Consider the following 23,079-nt stretch of genomic DNA (forward strand, 5'->3'; position numbering starts at 1 on the left):
AGCATCCACATCTTCACATCTGAAGGCTGGCATGCACCATTTTGGATACAGATTTGTAAAGCCAACAATAATCAAAAACTCCACCCACCCCATACATTCTCTTTTCACCCTACTGCATGCTGCCCCCCCCCCCCACTGGGCAGCAGACACAAAAGCCCAAAGGCAGGTACCACCAGGCTCAAGGACAGCATCTATCCCACTGTTAAGGGACTATGAAACAGTCCTCTAATACCATAAGATGGACCCTTGGCCTCACAATCCAACTCATTATAACCTTGTACTGTACTGTCTGCCTGCACTTTCTCTGTAGCTGTAACACTTTATACTGCATTGTTATTATTTTCCCTCATACTACCTCTGGGCTGATGTAACAGAAATGATCTGTACAGATTACATGCAAAACAAAGTTTTTCACTGTACCTCAGTACATGTGATATTAATAACCCCATTTACTAATCTAATAAGCCACCACCAAATGGTATGTGAGGTTCAAACTCCCTTTATGCAGCAACGTACAAAGGCTATGGTCACCATTCTTTGGCACCAATGTACAACACCTATCATTGCACTCCGACTCCTAATTACAAGTTAAGGCACACACTGTCAGCTTTAAGAAATAAAATTGATTCATGGTTAAAAACAGTGTTAACTCGACCTTAGAAAATGATTTATTCCAAAATTTTGCTCACTGGCTTTAAAAGAACACATTGAATCCACTCACAGCTGTTTAAAGACTAAACACTCACTTCACAGCCGAAATGCTTCATCTCCGAGCTAAGTTGTCCTCACTCTCCGCCGCCTCCATGTTGCCGCCTTCACTCGGCATTTAGGCCCCGGTTAGAAACGCCCCTAACAACCTGCCGGCCAATACCGGAAGTCGCCTGCCCAATGATTGACACCCTAACCTCGCAGCGCCCAGTAGTCCGGAGGCGGGGCTGACACACAACCAGCCAGTGCGAGCAGGCTACCGGAAAACAGCGCCAGTCGGCCGGTTAGTGGCATGGAGCCATAATTACAACCACAAACCTAATTGACACCATCCGCTGGCCCAAACCCAGTAATGGACACTATCCTATCCATCCTTTAGTCCAAACCAATTGTCAGCACCCCTCCACCCACTAGTCCAAACCAATTGTCAGCACCCCATCAACCCACTATTTCCAAACCAATGGTCACCATTTCATCCACCCACTAGTCCAAACTAATGGTCAACATCCTCTCCACCCACTAGTCCAAACCAATTGTCAATACCCAAACCACCCACTATTTCCAAACCAATGAACACACATCAAAATTGCTGGTAAACGCAGCAGGCCAGGCAGCATCTCTAGGAGGAGGTACAGTCGACGTTTCAGGCCGAGACCCTTCATCAGGACTAACTGAAGGAAGAGTTAGTAAGAGATTTGAAAGTGGGAGGGGGAGGGGGAGATCCAAAATGATAGGAGAAGACAGGAGGGGGAGGGATGGAGCCAAGAGCTGGACAGGTGATTGGCAAAAGGGATATGAGAGGATCAAGGGACAGGAGGTCCAGGGAGAAAGCCAAGGTGGGGGGAACCAGAGGATGGGCAAGGGGTATAGTCAGAGGGACAGAGGGAAAAAAAGGAGAGTGAGAGAAAGAATGTGTGTATAAAAATAAATAACGGATGGGGTACGAGGGGGAGGTGGGGCATTAGCAGAAGTTAGAGAAGTCAATGTTCATGCCATCAGGTTGGAGGCTACCCAGACAGAATATAAGGTGTTGTTCCTCCAACCTGAGTGTGGCTTCATCTTTACAGTAGAGGAGGCCATGGATAGACATGTCAGAATGGGAATGGGATGTGGAATTAAAATGTGTGGCCACTGGGAGATCCTGCTTTCTCTGGCGGACAGAGCATAGGTGTTCAGCAAAGCGGTCTCCCAGTCTGCGTCGGGTCTCGCCAATATATAAAAGGCCACATCGGGAGCACCGGACGCAGTATATCACCCCAGTCGACTCACAGGTGAAGTGTCGCCTCACCTGGAAGGACTGTTTGGGGCTCTGAATGGTGGTAAGGGAAGAAGTGTAAGGGCATGTGTAGCACTTGTTCCGCCTACAAGGATAAGTGCCAGGAGTGAGATCAGTGGGGAGGGATGGAGGGGATGAATGGACAAGGGAGTCACGTAGGGAGCGATCCCTGCGGAAAGCAGAGGGGGGGAGGGAAAGATGTGCTTAGTGGTGGGATCCCGTTGGAGGTGGCGGAAGTTACGGAGAATAATATGTTGGACCTGCAGGCTGTTGGGGTGGTAGGTGAGGACCAGCCTATTCTGGTATCTGTCCCCCACTTTTCCTTCGCTACATCGACGACTGCATTGGCGCTGCTTCCTGCACGCATGCTGAGCTCGTTGACTTTATTAACTTTGCCTCCAACTTTCACCCTGCCCTCAAGTTTACCTGGTCCATTTCCGACACCTCCCTCCCCTTTCTAGATCTTTCTGTCTCTGTCTCTGGAGACAGCTTATCCACTGATGTCTACTATAAGCCTACTGACTCTCACAGCTATCTGGACTATTCCTCTTCTCACCCTGTGTCTTGCAAAAATGCCATCCCCTTCTCGCAATTCCTTCGTCTCCGCCGCATCTGCTCTCAGGATGAGGCTTTTCATTCCAGGACAAGGGAGATGTCTTCCTTTTTGAAAGAAAGGGGCTTCCCTTCCTCCACTATCAACTCTGCTCTCAAACGCATCTCCCCCATTTCACGTACATCTGCTCTCACTCCATCCTCCCGCCACCCCACTAGGAATAGGGTCCTCACCTACCACCCCACCAGCCTCCAGGTCCAACATATTATTCTCCGTAACTTCAGCCACCTCCAACGGGATCCCACCACTAAGCACATCTTTCCCTCCCCCCCGTCTCTCTGCTTTCCGCAGGGATCACTCCCTACACGACTCCCTTGTCCATTCCTCCCCCCCATCCCTCCCCACTGATCTCCCTCCTGGCACTTATCCTTGTAAGCGGAACAAGTGCTACACATGCCCTTACACTTCCTCCCTTACCACCATTCAGGGCCCCAAACAGTCCTTCCAGGTGAGGCGACACTTCACCTGTGAGTCGGCTGGGGTGATATACTGCGTCCGGTGCTCCCGATTTGCCATATATATTGGCGAGACCCGACGCAGACTGGGAGACCGCTTTGCTGAACACCTACGCTCTGTCCGCCAGAGAAAGCAGGATTTCCCAGTGGCCACACATTTTAATTCCACATCCCATTCCCATTCTGACATGTCTATCCACGGCCTCCTCTACTGTAAAGATGAAGCCACACTCAGGTTGGAGGAACAACACCTTATATTCCGTCTGGGTAGCCTCCAACCTGATGGCATGAACATTGACTTCTCTAACTTCCGCTAATGCCCCACCTCTCCCTCGTACCCCATCCGTTATTTATTTTTATACACACATTCTTTCTCTCACTCTCCTTTTTCTCCCTCTGTCCCTCTGACTATACCCCTTGCCCATCCTCTGGTTCCCCCCCCCTTGTCTTTCTCCCCGGACCTCCTGTCCCTTGATCCTCTCATATCCCTTTTGCCAATCACCTGTCCAGCTCTTGGCTCCATCCCTCCCCCTCCTGTCTTCTCCTATCATTTTGGATCTCCCCCTCCCCCTCCCACTTTCAAATCTCTTACTATCTCTTCCTTCAGTTAGTCCTGATGAAGGGTCTCGGCCTGAAACGTCGACTGTACCTCCTCCTAGAGATGCTGCCTGGCCTACTGCGTTTACCAGCAATTTTGATGTGTGTTGCTTGAATTTCCAGCATCTGCAGAATTCCTGTTGTTTGCGATTTCCAAACCAATGGTCACCATCCCATCCACCCACTAGTCCAAACTAATGGTCAACATCCTACCTAACCACTGAAGAGGAAAAGAAATACAAGCTGGAGGATGATAAGTGAGGCCAGGTGAAGGGAAAGGTAAGTAGGTGGGAAGGAGGTGGGGATGAAGTGAGAAGCAGAAGAGCTAAGGGCTGAAGAATCTAATAGGAGAGGAGAATGGAGCCTGGAAGAAGGAGAAGGGGGAGGGGCACCAGAGGGTATTGATGGGCAGTTCAAAGGAGAACCAGAATAGGGAATGGAAGAAGAGAGAAGAGGGAGGGAGAAGAAATTAACTGAAGTTAGAGAAATCAATGTTCATTCTGTCAGGTTGGAGGCTACCCAGACATAATATGAGATGTTGCTCCTCCAACCTGAGAGTGGCCTCATCGTGTTAGAAAATGAGTCCAGGGACCGACATGTTGGAAAGGGAATAGGGAATGGAATTAAAATGGATGGTCACCAGGAAATCCTGTCTTTTGGAAATGGAGTGAAGGTGCTTGACAAAGCACTCCCCGTAGTCTATGTCAGGTCTCACCGATATAGAAGAGGCCCCACCGGTAACTCTGAATACAATAGATGGCCCCAACAGATTCCCAGATGAAGTGTTGTCCTTCTACTGAACATTGTGGGCATGCTATGTTGGCTCCAAAATGTGTGGTGTCACTTGTAGACTGCATCCAGCACATCCTTAGGTTGCTTGGGTTGTTAACTCAAACAAGTGTGGCATGTGGCAAAGTGGTTAAGGCATCGGTCTAGTGATCTGAAGGTCACTAGTTCGAGCCTCAGCTGAGGCAGCGTGTTGGGTCCTTGAGCAAGGCACTTAACCACACATTGCTCTGTGATGACACCGGTGCCAAGCTGTATGGGTGCTAGTGCCCTTCCTTTGGACTACATTGGTGGCGTGGAGAGGGGAGACTTGCAGCATGAGCAACTGCCGGTCCTCCATACAACCCTGCCCAGGCCTGCGCCCTGGAAACCTTCCAACTCAAGAGAAATGTCATAGAATCATAGAGCCACATAAACACAGAAATAGGCCCTTTACCCGGTGAGTCAGTACGGGCCATCAAACAGACACTTTATTCTGATCCTACACTATTTTCTCTTCAACCTGGACAGGTTCTACCACCCACCTGCACACTGCATACCTTTGCATTTTGGGGGAAACCAAAGTATCCTGAGGGAGTTCTCGCGACCATGGAAAAGGATAAACATGTTCTGAACACGGAACATCTGAGGTTCGGATTGAACCTGAGACACTGGAACTGCGAGATTTCCTTAATTCCTCTTGTTCGGAAGTTAATGTCCTGCTCAAGGTGTCTTGAGAAACCCGACCTCCCGTGCAACCATTCAGAAAGTCATGAGGCAAGGGATCCATGAAAACTTCTTGGTGTGAAATAGGAATTGCATTGTCCTAGGAAGGCAGAGCATGGTAGGAGACGGAGTGTATTTCTGCCTGAAGGCCAGTGACTAATAGTGTTGCACAGGGATCTGTTCTGGGACTCCTACTCTGTTATTTTTATAAATGACTTGGATGAGGAAGTGGAAGGGTGACTAGTAAGCTTGCAGATGACAGGAAGGTTGGTGGTGTTGTGGATAGTGTAAAAGGTTATCAGACAGTAGGTTACAACAGGACATTGGGGCAGAGAACTGGCAGCTAGAGGCCATTCCAGAAAAGTAATATGCTTTGGAAGGTTGAACTTGATGATGGAATACAAGGGTAATTGCAGGATTTTTAGTGGTGTGGAGGAACAGAGCGATCTTGGGGTCCACGTCCATAGATCCCTCAAAGTTGATAGGGTGGTTAAGAAGGTCTATGGTGAGTTGGCCTTCATTATTTGGGGGATTAGGTTCAAGAGCCGAGAGGTAATATTGTAGCTCTATAAATCTGGTTAGACCACACTGGCAGTACAGAGTTCAGTTCTGGTCATCTCATTATAGGAAGGTTTAGAGAGTGTGCAGAGAAGATTTGCCAGGAGGCTGCCTAGATTAGAGAGAATTCTTATGAGGCAAGGTTGAGTGAGCCAGGGCTTTTCTCTTTGGAGCAAAGGAGGATGAGAGGCAACTTGATAGAGGTGTATAAGTTTATACAGTAAGAAGCATGGACAGTATGGACAGCCAGCTTCTTTTTTTCCAGGTGGTCATAACCAATATCAGAGGACATCCTTTTAAGTTGAGTGGAAGAAATTTTAGGGGAGTTGTCAAGAGGTAGGTGTTCACATAGACAGCGGTGAGTGCTTGGTGGTAGAGGCTGATAAAACAGGGGTAATTAAGAGACTCTTAGATCGGCACATGGATGGATGTAAGAAAACTGGGGCTGTGTAGGAGGAAAGGGCGAGATTGAAAGTGGTTTACATAGGTCACCACGCCAACCTGAGCCAAAGGAGGTGTAAGATGCTCCTTCCCTCCGCTAGCCTGCAGGCCACCCTAGGGCAAGGTGTAGCTTTGCTTAGTCCCTCTGTTCATGGTCATGTAAAGCATGGGGGCAGGTGGTAGTTGGTCGTACGAGCAGCCGGTGCCTATCACAAGTCCTGTTTATGCGACCACTGATGTCAGGCAATTTCTGAGCTGGGCTCACCCTATCTTGTAAAGACACTGCCCAGAAGAAGCCAATGGCAAGCCACTTCTGAAGAAAAATTTGCCAAGAACAATTATGATCATGGAAAGACAATGATCACCCACATCATACGACACCACACATAACGAATTGTAAACACAAAATAATCTGCAGTTGCTGTAAAAGATCAAAGCAACACTTTCAGTACACTGGATGAACTCAGCAGGTCAGGCAGCATCAGTCACAAACGATGAGTCGATGTTTCGGGCCGGAACCCTTTGTCAGGACTGAAGAATGAAAGATGGGGAAGGATTTGAAGATTGATTGTAACGTCAGTCGATAGCCCAGTAATTTGAAAGACAAAGGGGTGGGGGAGGGGAAGCATTGACATCATAGCCCTGAAAATAATGGGTGGTAGAAGAAGGAGACGGAACCATGAGGGAGCTGGGGGAGGGGGTAGAGTCAAATAGGGATAGAGGAAGGGAGGGGGAGAGAATTACCGGAAGTTGGAGAATTCTATGTTCATACCAAGGGGCTGGAGACTACCTAGGCGGTATATGAGGTTTTGCTCCTCCAACCTGAGTTTAGCCTCATCATGGCAGTAGAGGAGGCCATGTATGGACATATCTGAATGGGAATGGGAAGCAGAGTTGAAGTGGGTGGCTACCGGGAGATCCTGTCTGTTGCTGCGGACAGAGTGGAGGTGCTCTACAAAGTGGTCCCCCAATCTGTGTCGGGTTTCACCGATGTAGAGGAGGCCGCACCGGGAGCACTGGATGCAATAGATGACCCCAACAGACTCACAAGTGAACCGTTGTCTCACCTGGAAGGACTGTTTGGGGTCCTGAATGGTTGCAAGAGAGGAGGTGTAGGGACAGGTGTAGCACTTACGCTTACAGGGATAAGTGCCGGGTGGGAGATCAGTGGGGATGGACGTGTGGATAAGGGAGTCGCGGAGGGACCGATCCCTGTGGAAAGCGGAGAGGGCTGGAGAGGGAAAGATGTGAATAGTGGTGGGGTTCTGTTGAAGGTGGCGGAAGTTGCGGAGGATAATGTGCTGGATCCGGAGGCTGGTGGGGTGGTAGGTGAGGACAAGGGGAACTCTGTCCCTGTTGTGGTGGTGGGAGGATGGGGTGAGGGCCGAAGTGCAGGAAATGGAGGAGATGCGGGTGAGGGCATCATTGATGACAGCAGAAGGGAAACCACGATCCTTAAAGAAAGACGACATTTGAGATGTCCTGGAACGAAAAGCCTCATCCTCGGAGCAGATGCGGCGGAGGGGGGGGAACTGGGAATAGGGAATGGCATTTTTGCATGTGGCGGGGTGGGAAGAGGTATAGTCGAGGTAGTTATGAGAGTCAGTGGGCTTGTAGAAGATGTCAGTGGACAGTCTGTCTCCAGAGATGGAGACCGAGACATCGAGAAAGGGGAGAGAAGTGTCCGAGATAGAGTAAGTGAATTTGAGGGCTGGATGGAAGTTTGAAGTAAAGTCGATGAAATTGACGAGCTCAGCATGGGTGCAGGAAGCAGCACCAATGTAGTCGTCAATGTACCGAAGGAAAAGTTGGGGAGCAGTACCAGAATAGGTCTGGAGTACAGACTGTTCCACATAACAACGAAGAGGCAGGCGTAGCTGGGTCCCATGCGAGTTTCCATAGCTACATCTTTAGTCTGAAGAAAGTGGGAAGAGCCAAAAGAGAAGTTATTAAGTGTGAGAACCAGTTCCGCCAACCGGAGGAGGGTAGTGGTGGTGGGGAACTGGTGAGCTCTAAAATCTAGGAAGTAGCGGAGGGCTTTGAGGCCTTCTTGATGGGGAATGGAGGTGTATAGGGATTGGACATCCATAGTGAAAATGAAGCGGTTGGGACCAGGGAACTGGAAGTTATTGAAGAGATGGAGGGCGTGGGATGTATCCTGGATGTAGGTGGGGTGGGACTGAACTATGGGTGACAAAATGGAGTCCAGGTAGGCAGATACAAGTTCGGTGGGACAGGAGCAGGCAGAAACTATGGGTCTACCAGGACAGTTAGGTTTGTGGATCTTGGGGAGAAGGTAAAACCGAGCGGTACGGGGTGTGGGAATTATGAGTTTAGTGGCTGAGGATGGAAGGTCTCCGGAGTTGATAAGGGCGGTGATGGTGCAGGAGACAATGGTTTGATGTTTTTTGGTGGGGTCCTGTTCCAGGGGTAAGTAAGAGGTGGTGTCAGAGAGCTGCCGTTTTGCCTCAGTAAGGTAGAGGTCCGTCCGCCAGACTACTACAGCACCACCAGCAGGTTTGATGGTGAGGTTGGGATTAGTGTGGAGAGAGTGGAGGGCAATGCGTTCAGAGGGAGTGAGGTTGGAACAGGAGAGAGGAGTGGTGAAGTTGAGATGGTTGATGTCTCGGCGACAGTTGGAGATGAAGAGAGCGAGTGCAGGTAGAAGGCCCGGGCGGGGTGTCCAGGAGGAGGAGGAGGATCGAAGACGGGAGAAGGGGTCATCAGTAGGGGGAGGGGAATCCTTTGCAAAGAAGTAGGCTCGGAGACATAGGCGATGGAAGAAGAGTTCAGCGTCATGGCGGGCACGGAACTCACTGAGGTGTGGATGGAGGGGAACAAAAGTGAGGCCCTTGCTAAGGACAGAACATTCTGCCTCAGAGAGGGGAAGGTCAGAGGGGATGGTGAAGACACGGCAAGGGTTGGGGCTGGGGTCGGAGGAGAATGAAGGGTGGGAGGTCTCAGGAGGGAGAGGGGGGTTGGGATATTCTGGGAGAGTGGGGTTAGGGGAGGATGAGGAATCAGAGAAATGGAGGGGCGATGAGGGGTCGAGGGAAGTTTGGGAGTCGCTGGGTGGAAAGAGGGTAGTGGGGGAGTAAGGTGGGCAGTGGGACCCAGCAGCAGTAGGAGCGGTTCCGGTTTGGAAAGTGTTGGGATCTCGGTCCGAGCTGGAATCGGAGCTAGGAGCGACGGAGCCTGTAGCCTGCAGGGCCCCAGAACTGCCCTACACATAACGAACAGACGATATAGGTTAGCACAACATCATGGGCTGAAGGGACCATAGTGTGTTCTGTTCCTTGTTCATTGTGACCTGTTTTCTAGTGGTTCATGTTTCGCGCCTTGCTGTGCTGGACTCAGTCATTTCCATTACCGGTGCAAGTCTGCCCACACGATGGACATAAGAACATATGAAATAGGAGCAGGAGTAGGCCATCTGGCCTGTCAAATCTGCTCTGCCACTCAGTAAGATCATGACTGATCTAACCATGGACTCATCTCCACCTACCTGCCTTTTCGCCATAACCCTTTATTCCCTTACTACGCAAAAATCTATCCCACCTTGTCTTAAATATATTTATTGGGTAGCCTCCGCTGCTTCATTGGGCAGAGAATTCCACAGACGTCGACAAGAGATGAAAACATTCAGCATCGGGCACCCCACAGCCCAGGACATGCTCTCTTCTGAAAGCTGCCGTCAGCCAGGAGGTACAGGTACCTCAAGGTTAGAGAACAGCAGAGAAAAATGCTCTTTGGCCCACAATGTTTTAGAACTTAGAAAATAGAACATAAAACATTACACCACAGTACAGGCCCTTCAGCCCACAATGTTGTGCAACATTTAAACCTGCTCCAAGATCAATCCCTCCCACATAGCCCTCCATTTTTCTTTCATCCACACGTCTCTTAAATGTCTCTAATGCTTCGCCTCTACCACCACCCCGGCAGAGAATTCCATGTGCTTCCCACACTGCGTAGAAAAACTACCTCCTTGGCTTTCTTCCAAGCACCTTAAAAGTATGTACTCTGATATTAGCCATTGCCACTCTGAGAAAAAGTCTCTGGCTGTCTGCTCTACCTATGCCACTTATCATCATACACACCTCTATCAAGTTGCCTCTCATCCGCCTTCACTCCAAAGAGAAATGTCCAAGCTTCCTCAACTATTCCCCTAGATAATTAAATTAGTAATTAAAAACCTACTGAACTAATCCTTTCTAGCTACACGTCCACATTCCTCCATTCATGTAGTTATCTACTAACCTCTTAAATGCTCTTTGGCCCACAATGTTTTAGAACATAGAAAATAGAACATAAAACATTACAACACAGTACAGGCCGTTATATTTGCGTTCATACCATTCCTGACAGAACGTTCCGGGCACTCACCACTCAGTGTGAAAAAAGCATGCCCTACATATCTCCTTTGAACTTACCCCCTCCTGTCTTAAATGCATGCCCTCTAGCATTAGATGTTTTGACTGTAAGATTAGGAGACCATCTGTTTAATTCATCAATACTTCTATCAGCTTCCATCAGGTCTCCCCTCTGCTTCTGTTGTTCCAGAGAAAATAACTTACAGTTTGTCCAACCCCTCCTCATAGCACATGCTCTCTAATCTATGTAGCATCCTGGAAAACGCCTTCTGCACCTGCTCCAGAGCCTCCACATCCTTGTTTTATAAATATCATTTCCAGACTCTTGAACTCAATTTTTTTTTAGATTACATTAATGCCTTAGCTGATAAAGGCAATTAGACCATCCACCTGCTTCATGATGCAATCAACATGTGCAGCCACTTTAAGGGAGCTATGGACTTGGACTCCAAGATCCCTTTGTACATTGACACTGTTAAGTTCTGCCATTAACTGTGTATTTTACCATGAAGTGTAACACCTGAGACCCGTCCAGATTAAACTCCACTTGCCATTTCTCCAGCCATATCTGTAAGTAGTCTAAACCACCCCCCTTACCTTTTGGCAATCTACTACATAGAAACATAGAAACATAGAAAATTGATGCAGGAGTAGGCCATTCGGCCCCTTGAGCCTGCACCGCCATTCAGTATGATCATGGCTGATCATCCAACTCAGAACCCTGTATCTGCCTTCTCTCCATACCCCCTGATCCCTTTAGCCACGAGGGCCATATCTAACTCCCTCGTAATGCCACCATTATTTGTATCAGCTGCAAATTTACTACTTTTTCATCAAAGTTGCTTGTAATGTTCACAAGCAGCAGAGGTTCCAGTATGGATCCTCGTGGACAGCACTAGTGACAACCTTCAACCAGGATAATGTACCTCCCATTGACTACGACACTCCATCTTCTATGTGCAAACCAACTCCAAATCCAAATGGCCAAGTCACCGTGTATACTAGGCATCTCTATCTTCTGGATGAGACTACTATGTTGGACCTCATCAAAAGCCTTACTAAAATCCACAAGTCTACCCACATCAATCACCTACATCACTTCATCACCAAACATCATTTGCTGATCTGCAAACTTAGCCCCAAAGCCCAGATCCATGGAAATCAATACCTCCCTTTGCAACTGGATCCTTGACTTCATGACCAACATTATACTCATCTAAACACAGGTGCCCCATAAGGTTACTTCCTCATCCCTCTGCTCTGCTCCATCTACACTCTGCCCTAACTGCATCTACAAGTTTGCAGATGACACCACCACCACAGTGGGCTGCATCTCAAGTAACAATGAGTTAGAGTACAGGAAAGAATTAGAGATCTTGGTGACATGGTGTTATGACAATAATCTTCCCCTCAATGCCAAAAGAGCTGGTCATTGACTTTGGAAAGGGGAGAGGCAGTGCACGTTCTCCTGCTAACATTAATGGTGTTAAGGTTGGGAGGGTTGAGAGCTTGATTCTCAGGAGTGATCATCACCAATAGCCTGTCCTGGTCTAACCAGTTGACACCATAGCCAAGAAGGTTCACTAGTGCCTCTACCTTCTGAAGAAACTTGGCATGTCCCTGTTGACCCTTACCAATCTTTATTGAAGCACCCTGAAGAGTAATCCACCTGGATGCAATGGCTTTCCAAAATGCTCATCAATCCTATATTTAGGAATCCTCTCCAATAACATTCTTATCTCTGACATGTGCCATAGAAACCTAGTTTCCAGGATTATTCCTATTTCCTTTTTTAAACAATAGAACAATATTAGCTACTCACCAGTCCTCCATAAGCTTGTCTCTAACTATGATCTTGGTCAAGGTCCCAGCAATCTAATCTCTTACTTCTCTCAACAACCTGGAAAATATCCAGTCAGGTCCTGGGAACATCTGTCTTCATGTTCTTCTAGACACCCAACATTACCTCTTCCTTAACCTCAAAATCCCCTCGCACTGATCTCACTTTCCTCCATGTGCTTTTCTTTGGTAAATACCAATGTAAAGTATTCAGATAGGATCTCACCCACGTGCTCCACCTCCAAGCACATGTTCCCTCCATTATCTTTGAGTGGTTCTACCAATCCCCTTGTTATCCTATCCTCTTGCTCTTATTTAGGTACAGAATGCCTTGGGATACTATTTAAAACTGCTTGCCAAGAAATGTTCATGAACTCTCATGGCTCTTCTAATTCCCTCTCGAGTTCCTTTCTAGCTTCTTCATAATCCCCAAGGGCTCTGTTTGATTGTAGCTATTTAAGCTTTACATACACTTCCTTTTTCTTGTTGACTAAAATTCACCACCCCCTTTCATAATCCAGGGATCCCTTATCTTTCCAGCCGTGTCCATCTTTATTACTGTCCTGTATTCAGCGCCATTTAAGCCTATCACACTAAATTTATCCCAGTCTACACTGGGGAAGCTGGCATCACTCACGACAACAACCATGTTGTTTTAACACCTTTCCCTAATTGATCTACACATCTGTTCCTCAGTGTCCCGGTGGTTATTTGCAGGTATGCAGTATAATCCCATCAGAGTGATTGCACCTCGTTATTTTTGAGTTCTACGCACATAGACTCAGTGAGTGAGCCCTCCATTATGTCCCCACTGAGTGTGGCTGTGAAGTTGTCCCAAATTAATAACACAATACCCTCCACCCACTCCTCCCCCACCCCTCCACTGCCCTCTTACTTCCCTCCACATCTTTTCTAAAACATCAAAACCTTGGAAGATAAAACATCCAGAGCTATCCCTTTCCTAACCAAGTCTCTGTTATGGCCACAACATCATAATTCCATGCTCTGAATTCATTTCCACTATTCTTAATACCCCTAGGTTTAAAATAAACACACTTTGACCCATTGGTTCCATCTTGCTCCCATCCATCCTTCTTTGTAGACTTAATGGTCATGGTATTCATCTTTCTCTCAGTCACTTCCCTTCTTGATTAGTTAGGAATGAAGGGATATGGGGAGAAAGCAGGAGATTGAGGCTGAGAGGGAAATGGATCAACCATGATGAAATGGAGGAGCAGACTCGATGGGCCAAAAAGCTTAATTCTGCTTCTATATTTTAAAGTCTTGTGGTCTTACTGATCCGGTGCTCTGGCTCCTATCCCCTGCCAAATGAAAAAGCTTCTTCCCCACTTCCTGAACTGAGCTGAAAATCCCTAACATTGCCTTGGACTTTGCTGTATTTCCTTCCTTCTCACCCAGTCTTGTACCATGGTCATTGTGTTTATTTTGTTAATTGTTTTTGTGCCTACGACAGTTATATAGATAGTGTGAGTACACGCAACTTTCTTTCCAGTGGAAAGGAAATCAAATACTACAGAGCATTGGTTTAAAGTGAGAAGGGAACAATTTAAAATGAGCCTGAGGGACAGCTTCTACACACAGACAATGGTGGGTATACAGAACGAGCTGCCCGAGGAATTGGTAGAGGTAGATATGATTACAACATATATTTCTATTTTATTTAGAGATACAATACAGTAATGGGCATTTCCGGGCCAATGTGACTTTACTGCCCATTTACACCCATGTGGCAAATTAACCTATTAAGCCGTATGTCTTTGGAATGTGGGACAAAACTAGAGCAGCCAGGGAAACCCATGCAGTCACAGGGAGAATTTGCAAACTCCCTGAGACACCGGTGGGAATTGAGCTCGGGTTGCTGGTGTTGTAATAGCTTTATGCTAATCGCTGTGTTAAAACGCCATTGGGACAGGGATAGCAGAGGTTTAGAGGGATATGGGCCAATGCCAGCAAATGGGTGTAGCTTGCATGGGGTTCTCAATTGGCATGGAGAAATTGGGCCAAAGGGCCAATATCAATTCTGCTTGACTCTACAACTCCTCTGATTGTCTATACCAGCCCTTAGTCTGAAGCCTCTTATGTCCTGACAGAAACTTGTTAGATATTGTGAGTTCACACCTCCACCACCTCTTTGGCCAGTGAATTCCAGATCCCAACCAACCTCTGGTTGAGAAAACTCTTCATCCAGTCCCCTCTAAAACACTTGACACTAGGCTAAAACTATACTTTCAATTTTTAGACACCTCAGTGGGTAAAGGTTTCCCACTGTCCACACTCAGTAGCCACTTTAGTAGTAACCTGCTGTACCTAATAAAGTGTCCACCTAGTGTAGTCCATGGTCTTCTGCTGCTGTAGCACATCCACTTCAAAGTTAGACATGTTGTGTGTTCAGAGATGCTCTTCTGCCACTGCTGTAATGCCTGGTTATCTGAGTTACTGTCAGCTTGAACCAGTCTGGCCATTCTACTCTGACCTCTCTCGTTAACCAGGTGTTTTCACCCACAGAAACTGCCACTCAATGAATTTTCTTTTTGTTTTTCACACCATTGTCTGTAAATTCTAGAGGCTGTTGTGTGTGAAAATTCCAGGAGACCATCAGCTTCTTTGATACTCAAACCACCCTATCTGGCACCAACACTCGTTCCTTGTTCAAAGTCACTTAGATCATATTTCTTCCCATTCTGATGTGTGGTCTGACCAACAACTGAACCTCTTTCACGTATTGAGTTGCCACCACATGATCGGCTGATTCGATATTTGCATCAATGGGCAGGTGTACAGGTGTACCTAATAAAGTGGCCACTCAGTGTACTTTATCAATTCCCCTCAAAATATTTTATATCTCTATCGGATGTCTTTTATAACTAAATCTACCACAGTGTTTTCTGTTGCAAGATATCCTGGGGTGGTGAAAGTACTACTACTACTACTACTACGTCGACTCAGGCCTAGGGGGCCGGCGTCAGGCACGATGACGGACTCTCCACTTCTCCCTCTCCCTCATCAGTGTGTTCAGTTCATCTACATTAGCCGCGCCGCTGTCTTCTAGGAGCGTGTTGACCATAGTCTTGGGAGGGCGCCCTGGGTTCATCCTCCCGTACTTGGGTTCCCATATGATGACTAGGCTGGCAGGTAGCTCGGGGTGGCATAGACAGTGCCCCGCTAGTTTCAGTCTTCTCGCCACAATTCTAGTGGAGAGCATCGGTAGGTTGTTATAGATCTCAACATTCGTCATGTGCTGTTGCCAACTCACATCAAGAGCCATCCGGAGCATTTGTGTATAGCAACCATCTAGAGACTCTCGCAACGTCTTGGTGAGTGTCCACGTCTCCCATCCGTACGTGAGAATGGACTCTATGACTGCTATGAAAATCCTCTTTTTAAGCCCTATGGTCATGTTCGACTTCCAGATTTCCCTCATGTCGTTCATAGCCCTCCACGCCAGCGCCTTCTGCACCTTTATCTCCTTCTCCGAACTCATCATTCTTGACCCGAGGTACTTGTAGTCAAAGACTTTCTTAATGGTATCATTCTGTACAGTGGTGAAAGATGTCATCATAATTTCATAGAGTCATGGACTATAAAAAACAGGAATAGGCCCTTTGGCTCATCGAGTTCACACTGCTCCAAGTATACATTTAGCATAATTAACATTGTCCTTAATTATCCCGTCCTTAATTATCCCGTCCTATCATTGTCCCGTCCTTAATTAACATTGGTAAATGCAAGATCATCCACTTTGGAAGGAATAATAGAAGAGCGAATTATTATTTAAATGGTGGAAGGTTGCAGCATGCTGTTGTGCAGAAGGACTTGGAGTGCTTGTTCATGAATCGCAAAAAGTTGGCTTGCAGGTACAACAGCTTATTAAGAAGGCAAATGGAATGTTGGTCTTCATTGCTAGAGGGATTGAATTCAAGACCAGGGAGGTTATGCTGCAACTATACAGGGTACTGGTGAGGCCGCACCTGGAGTACTGTGTGCAGTTCTGGTCTCCATACTTGAAGAAGGATACACTGGCTTTGGAGGCAGTGTAGAGGAGGTTCACCAGGTTGATTCCAGAGATGAAGGGGTTAACCTATGAGGAGAGATCGAGTCGCCTGGGACTATACTCTCTAGAATTCAGAAGAATGAGAGGGGATCTTATAGAAACAAACAAAATTTTGAAAGGGATAGATAAGATAGAAGTAGAAAAGTTGTTTCCATTGGTAGGAGAGGCTAGAAGTAGGGGATATTGCCTCAAGATTCAGGGGAGAAGATTTAGGACGGAGATGAGGAGAAACTGTTTTCCCCAGAGAGTGATGAATCTGTGGAATTCTCTGCCCAGGGAAGCAGTTGAGGCTTCTTCACTAAATATATTTAAGAAACAAATAGATAGGTTTTTACATAGTAAGGGAATTAAGGGTTATGGGGAAAAGGCAGGTAGATGGAGCTGAGTTTACGGACAGATCAGCCATGATCTTATTGAATGGTGGGGCAGGCTCGATGGGCCGGATGGCCTACTCCTGCTCCTATTTCTTATGTTCTTATTAACATCTCACTTTACTGACAATCAGCACTGGTGCACCTACTCCCTCTACACTCACGACTGTGTGACGAGGCACAGCTCAAATGCCATCTATAACTTTGCTGATAATACAACCATTGTCAGAATTCCAGATGGTGACGAGAGAGTGTACAGGATGACATATACCAGCTGGCTGAGTCATTTCACAGCAACAACCTGGCACTCAACATCAGCAAGACCAAAGAGCTGATTGTGGATTTCAGAAAGGGTAAGATGAGGGAACATGAACCAATCCTCATCGAGGGACCAGAAGTAGAGAGAGTGAGCAGTTTCAAGTTCCTGGGTGTCAAGATGTCTGAGGACCTAACCTGGATGCGACATACTGATGCAGCTATAAAGAAGGAAAGGCTGTGGCTGCATTTCATTAGGAGTTTGAGGAGATTTGGTTTGTCAACTAAAACACTTGAAAGCCTACAAATATACCGTAGAGAGCATTCTGACTGGCTGCGTCACCATCTGGTATGGGGAGGGGGCGCGAGGCGTTGCTGCACAGGATCTAAGTAAGTTGCACCCAGGGCACGCCCTTTTCTCATTGTTACCGTCCAGAATGAGGTACAGAAGCCTAAAGGCACACACTCAATTCGGAAACAGCCTTGTCCCCTCTGCCATCCAAGTTCTAATTGGACGTTGAACTCATAAACACTACCTCACTTTTTTTTCTGTTTCTTTTGCACTAGTTATTTTAACTTAACTGTTTTATATGTATACAGTTTTCTTCTCCATATTTGTTTATCATGTATTTCATTGTACTGCTGCTAATAAAGTGAATGCATTTCACAACATATGCCCTTGATATTAAACCTGATTCTGATTTGATATTGATATTTTGATATTCTGTTATTGAAACAGGGGCACCTAGAGAAAAACCACTCAGTCCCGGAGAACGTGCAAGCTCCAAACGGACAGTCTGTTAGTGTACTTTTTGGCAGGTTGCAATCATAAAGATCTCTCAGGCATATTGACCCCAACCTAATAAACTAAATTGAGATGTAAGTGGAGCGGCCATCATGTGACTGGGCAGCGTTAGAGTAACCAGGCTTTTGCTCAACAAGCATTGGCGAGAACAGGGAGGGGCTCTAAGTAAGTTCCTATTAAGTTTATTTTCTCTCTTTTTTGACTTGTGCTGTGAGAATGGGTCCAGGGTCAATGGCATGTTCCTCATCTGAAATGTGGGAGACCTTCAATCTCCCTGAGAACTATATCTGCATGGGGTGCATCAAGCTAGAGTTCCTTGAAAACTGTGTTAGTGAACTGGAGCTGCAACTGAATGACCTAGGGCTGATATGGGAGAATGAGAAAGTAATGAATAGCAGCTACAAGGAGGTAGTCACACCTAAGTTACATGAAGCAGGCAGCTGGGTGACTGGGTCAGGAGAGGGAAAGGGAATAGACTGACAGTGCAGAGTACCCCTAGGGCCGTATCCCTCAACAGCCCTTTGGATTCTGTTGGGGTGGATGACCTACCAGGCTCTGTGGCTCGGGTGGGGGGGGGCAGTGAGAAGAGGAGTGCTGTGGTGATAGGGGATTCTACAGTTAAGAGGAGCAGACAGGAGATTCTGTGAATGTGAAAGAGATACCCAAATGCTATGTAGCATCTCAGGTACCAGGGTCAAGAATGTCTCAGATTGGGTCCACAGCATTCTGAGGAGGGAGAGTGAGCAGTGGAGGTTGTGGTACATATTGGCACCAACGACATAGGTAGAAAAAGAGATGAAGTCCTGAAGAGAGAATATAGGGAGCTAGGTAGAAAGTGAAAAGGCAGTATCTCTGGATTTTTGCCTGTGCCACATGCCAGTGAGGGTAAGAATAGGATGATTTGGCAGATGAATGTGTGGCTGAGGAACTGGTGCAGGGGGCAGGGTTTCAGATTTATGGATCATTGGGCTCTCTTCTGAAGAGAGTATAAAATGACCTGTATAAAAAAGACAGATTACACCTGAACTTGCAGGAGACCAATTTACCTGTAGGCAGGTTTACCAGAGCTGCTGGTGAATGTTTGAACTAGTTTGGTAGGGATATGGGAACTGGAGTGATAAGGCAGAGGAAAGGGTGTTTGTATACAAGTAGATGCGGTATGTAGTGAGACTGTGAGAAAGTATAGACAGTTTTAAAAGGTAATAGTAGTCTTTAGGATTGATTGAAGTACGTCTTCAAACAAAATATGAGGTTAAATAGTTTAAGTTTGGAAAAGTGATGATAGAGTAAAAGGAAAGGAGAGTGCAGGAGAGATTACCAACACTTCAGGAAAAAAAACAAAATGACAAGAAGTTTAGAAAGAGATAAGAATCTAATTCCTGGGAACATGGGGCAAACTTGAAAAGGGCAATGAATACAGGACTGAAGGTATGATGTTTATGTATGCAATATAGGGAATAATCGTGTAGCGCAATTAGAGACTGGCAGGTGTGATGCTGTGGGCATCACTGAGTCGTGGCTGATTGAAGATCACAGTTAGGAGCTTAATATCAAAGAATACACCTTGTATTGAAAGTTCAGGCAGGTAGACAGAGGGTGTGGGGTGGCTTAGTTGGTAAAATATAAAATCAAATCCTTAGAAAGAGGTGACATAGAACTGGAAGATGTAGAATCGCGGTGGATAGAGTTAAAAATACAAGGTTAAAAGGACCCTGATGGGAGTTATATACAGGTCTCCAAACATTAGCCAGGATGACGGATAAAAATTACAACAGTAAATAGAAAAGGCATGTGAAAAGAGCAATGTTACAATAGTCACGGGGTATTTCAGTATGTATGTAAGTTGGGAAAAATATGTTGGGAATATGCTGGATCCCAAGAAAGAGAATTTGTAGAATGTCTAGGAGATGACTTTTTAGAATAGTCCACTAGGGAAAAGACAATTCTGGATTGGGTGTGTGTAATGAATCAGATTTGATTCAGGAGATTAAGGTAAAGGAACCCTTTGGAGACAGTGATCATAATATCTCAGAATTCACCCTGCAGTTTGAGAGGAAAATCAGATGTACATGTTAGTATTGCAGCGGAGTAAAGGGTACTACAGAGGCATGAGAAAGGAGCTGGCTAAAGCTGCTTAGAAGGGGACTCTAACAGTGATGACAGCAGAATAACAATGGCTGGAGTTTCTGTGAGGAATTTAGAAGGTGCAGGATAGATTCATCCCAAAGAAAAAGAAGTACTTTAAAGGGGGAATGAGATAACAGTGGATGACAAATAAAGTCAAAGGCAGCATAAAGAAAATGACAGGGCATATAAACTTGGTGGGAAGTGACGTTAAAGAAGTTTTTGAAAAAACAAGAGAGGGCATCTACAAAGTTGAAATGTGGTAAGGAAGCCAATAATATAAATGAAGGTAACAGAGATTTTTTTTCAGATACATAAAGACTTATAGACCATTACACCCATAAGATAAAGGAACAGAATCATGTCATTCGGCCCATCAAGACTGCTCCACTATTCCTCTCAACTTCATTCTCCCACCTCCTTCCCATAACCTTTGATACCCTTTGTAATCAGGAACCTATCAACCTCCCCTGTAAATATACCCAATGACTTGTCCTCCACAGCCCTCTGTGGCAATGAATTCCATAGATTCACCACCTCCGGCTAAAGAAATTCTTCCTCATCTTTGTTCTAAAAGGGCTGCTCTTCTGTTCTAGATTCCCCTATTACAGGGCATATCCTCTCCACATCCATTATATCATGGCCTTTCGGTATTCAATAAGTTTCAATGAGGTCTCCCCTCATTCTTCTGATCTCCAGCGCCTACAGGACCAGAGCTGACAAACACTTCTCATACATTAGCTCTTTCATTCTGAGAGCATTCTTATGAACCTCCTCTTGTCCCTCTCCAATGCAAGCACATCCTTTCTTAAATAAGGGGCCCAAAACTGCTCACAATAGCTCAAGCCAGGCCTGGAAACAATGCATTATAAAGCTTTAACATTACACCCCTGCTTTTATATTTTAGTCCTGTTGAACATTGCATTTGCCTTCCTTACCACCAACTCAATCTCTGAGTTAACCTTTAGGGAATCCTGTACAAGGACTCTCAAGTCGCTTTGCAACTCTGATCTGAATTTTCTCCCTGTTTGGAAAACAGTCTATGCCTTTATTCCTTCATCCGAAGTGCATAATCAAACACTTCCCTTCACTATATTCCATCTTCCACTTCTTTGCCTATTCACCTAATCTGTCTGAAACCTTCTACAAGCTCACTGCTACCTCAACACTACTGGGAGTCGAGAAGTGGATATTGGACTACTAGAAAATTACGTTGGATGGGTAGTAATGGGGGACAAAGAAATGGCAGACAAATTCAATAAGCATTTTGTGTCAGTCTTCGCTATAGAAGGTACAAGCAGCATGCCAGGAATTTGAAAATGTCAGGGGGCAGAAGTGAGTGCAGTTGTTATTACTAAGAAGAAGGTGCTTGGAAGTTAAGACCCGTTAAAGATGGTGCCAGTAACTGGCGACTTTGCACGTGCTCTCCCGAGCAAACTGCCCTCTCCACTATCCTATACCCGAGAAACCCTTCTAAACCAACACACATCAAAGTTGCTGGTGAATGCAGCAGGCCAGGCAGCATCTCTAGGAAGAGGACTGTACCTCTTCCTAGAGATGCTGCCTGGCCTGCTGCGTTCACCAGCAACTTTGATGTGTGTTGCTTGAATTTCCAGCATCTGCAGAATTCCTCGTGTTTGCCTTTTTAACAACCCTTCTAAACCTCCAATTTAGCAAGATCAAGATCAACAAAACCCTGGCGAAGCTACTGACCCAGCTGGAGACCACCGTGCCAGAACTGCTTCTTAAACTCCGGACCGCACCTGGACCCGACCAGCGAGGCCCACCACGTTCCCGGAGACCCGCGGTCTGCTACCGTGCCAGAGCGCTTGGAGACACGGCCCATTCCGACCAGCACCTCTCCAGAGCAGATAACCACACAGAAGTGACGTCGGAGACCTCAAGGTGCCCCAGACGCTTCCCTGGAGTGACCATCATAAAGCCCCGTTGGTGGTCAAACATAGCTGCCGGAAGTGAGGCCTTCACTGCCGACCTTGAAAATAGAGCCCGAGGCTCGACTGGACTGGAAGCCTCCACAACCGTGACTCGGCTTAAGGACTTGTTTCAGCCAGGAGCCCGGCTATCCGGGATTAAGTGTCGGCTTTGGGGCCCAACCCAGTTGACAGCCCGGGCCTCCGTCAGCTGGAAGTGGCAGCGGAACCTCCCCCGTCACTCGGCCCGACCCAGAGCGCCCGACGATGCGACCCGCCGATCGATCCCCGTGGGATGCGTCCACCAACCTCAAAGAGATGACAACAACACACTACATCGATGGAAACCTGGAAAGATGCACTACTTACCGAGGAAGCGTGGGAAAAGAGCTGGGCTGCTGGTCAGATTGAAGCTGAGGGGCTTCAGGGTCCCTGTGCCCACCATACTACTAGCTAATGTGCAAGCCATAGAGAACAAGGTGGATGATCTTAAAGGGAGACTCACCTACTGCAGGGAGATGCAGAACTGCTGTGTATTCTGTTTCACCGAGATCTGGCTCTCCCCTGCCACCTCCGACTGTGCCATCCGACCAGAGAGATTTTCGATCCATCAGATGGACCGCATGGCGTCTTCGGGCAAGACGAGGGGAGGTGGTGTCTGCCTACTGATCAACACTGCGTGGTGCTCGGACACAGTGTTACTGACAAGCTCCTGCAGCCCGGACCTGGAACACCTGTCGGTGAAGGGTCGTCCCTACTATCTGCCACGGGGATTCACCTCAGTCATACTGACAGCGGTCTACATTCCCCCCCAGGCGGACGTGGAGTGTGCTCTGAACATACTGTATGCCAAAATCAGTGAACTTCAGACCAAGTATCCGGAGGCTTTGCTCATTACAGCGGGGGACTTTAACCAGGCCAACCTCAGAAAGGCACTGCCAAAGTTATACCAACATGTCTCCTGCCCCACTAGGGGCCCGAATATACTTGACCACTGCTACACAGCAGTCAAGGATGGCTACCGTTCCATCCCACGACCTCACTTCGGAAAATTGGACCATCAGGCCTTACTCCTCCTCCCGGCTTACAAACAGAACTGAAGCGGGAGGTCACGGTGTCAAAAGTAGTGTTGCATTGGACGGAAGAAACGGATGAGGTCCTCCGTGACTG

General features: G+C 46.9%; 1 protein-coding gene across 9 annotated transcripts in view; it reads right to left on the bottom strand.

Moving 5' to 3' along the window:
• Nucleotides 1–10,693, bottom strand: part of ppip5k1a (diphosphoinositol pentakisphosphate kinase 1a) — a 248,735-nt gene extending 238,042 nt beyond the window's left edge. For 7 of the 9 annotated variants that reach the window (XM_063071008.1, XM_063071006.1, XM_063071004.1 and 4 more), the window contains exon 1: nt 747–837. The gene's annotated coding sequence lies outside the window, so the exon portion shown is untranslated. Of the gene's footprint in view, nt 1–721; nt 838–10,572 lie in introns of those variants that run through there. The other 2 variants (XM_063071002.1, XM_063071003.1) reach the window with 2 other exon arrangements.
• Between the last annotated feature and the right edge of the window lie 12,386 nt (nt 10,694–23,079).

Source organism: Mobula hypostoma, chromosome 18 (genome assembly GCF_963921235.1).
Source record: "Mobula hypostoma chromosome 18, sMobHyp1.1, whole genome shotgun sequence".
Lineage (NCBI taxonomy): Eukaryota > Metazoa > Chordata > Chondrichthyes > Myliobatiformes > Myliobatidae > Mobula > Mobula hypostoma.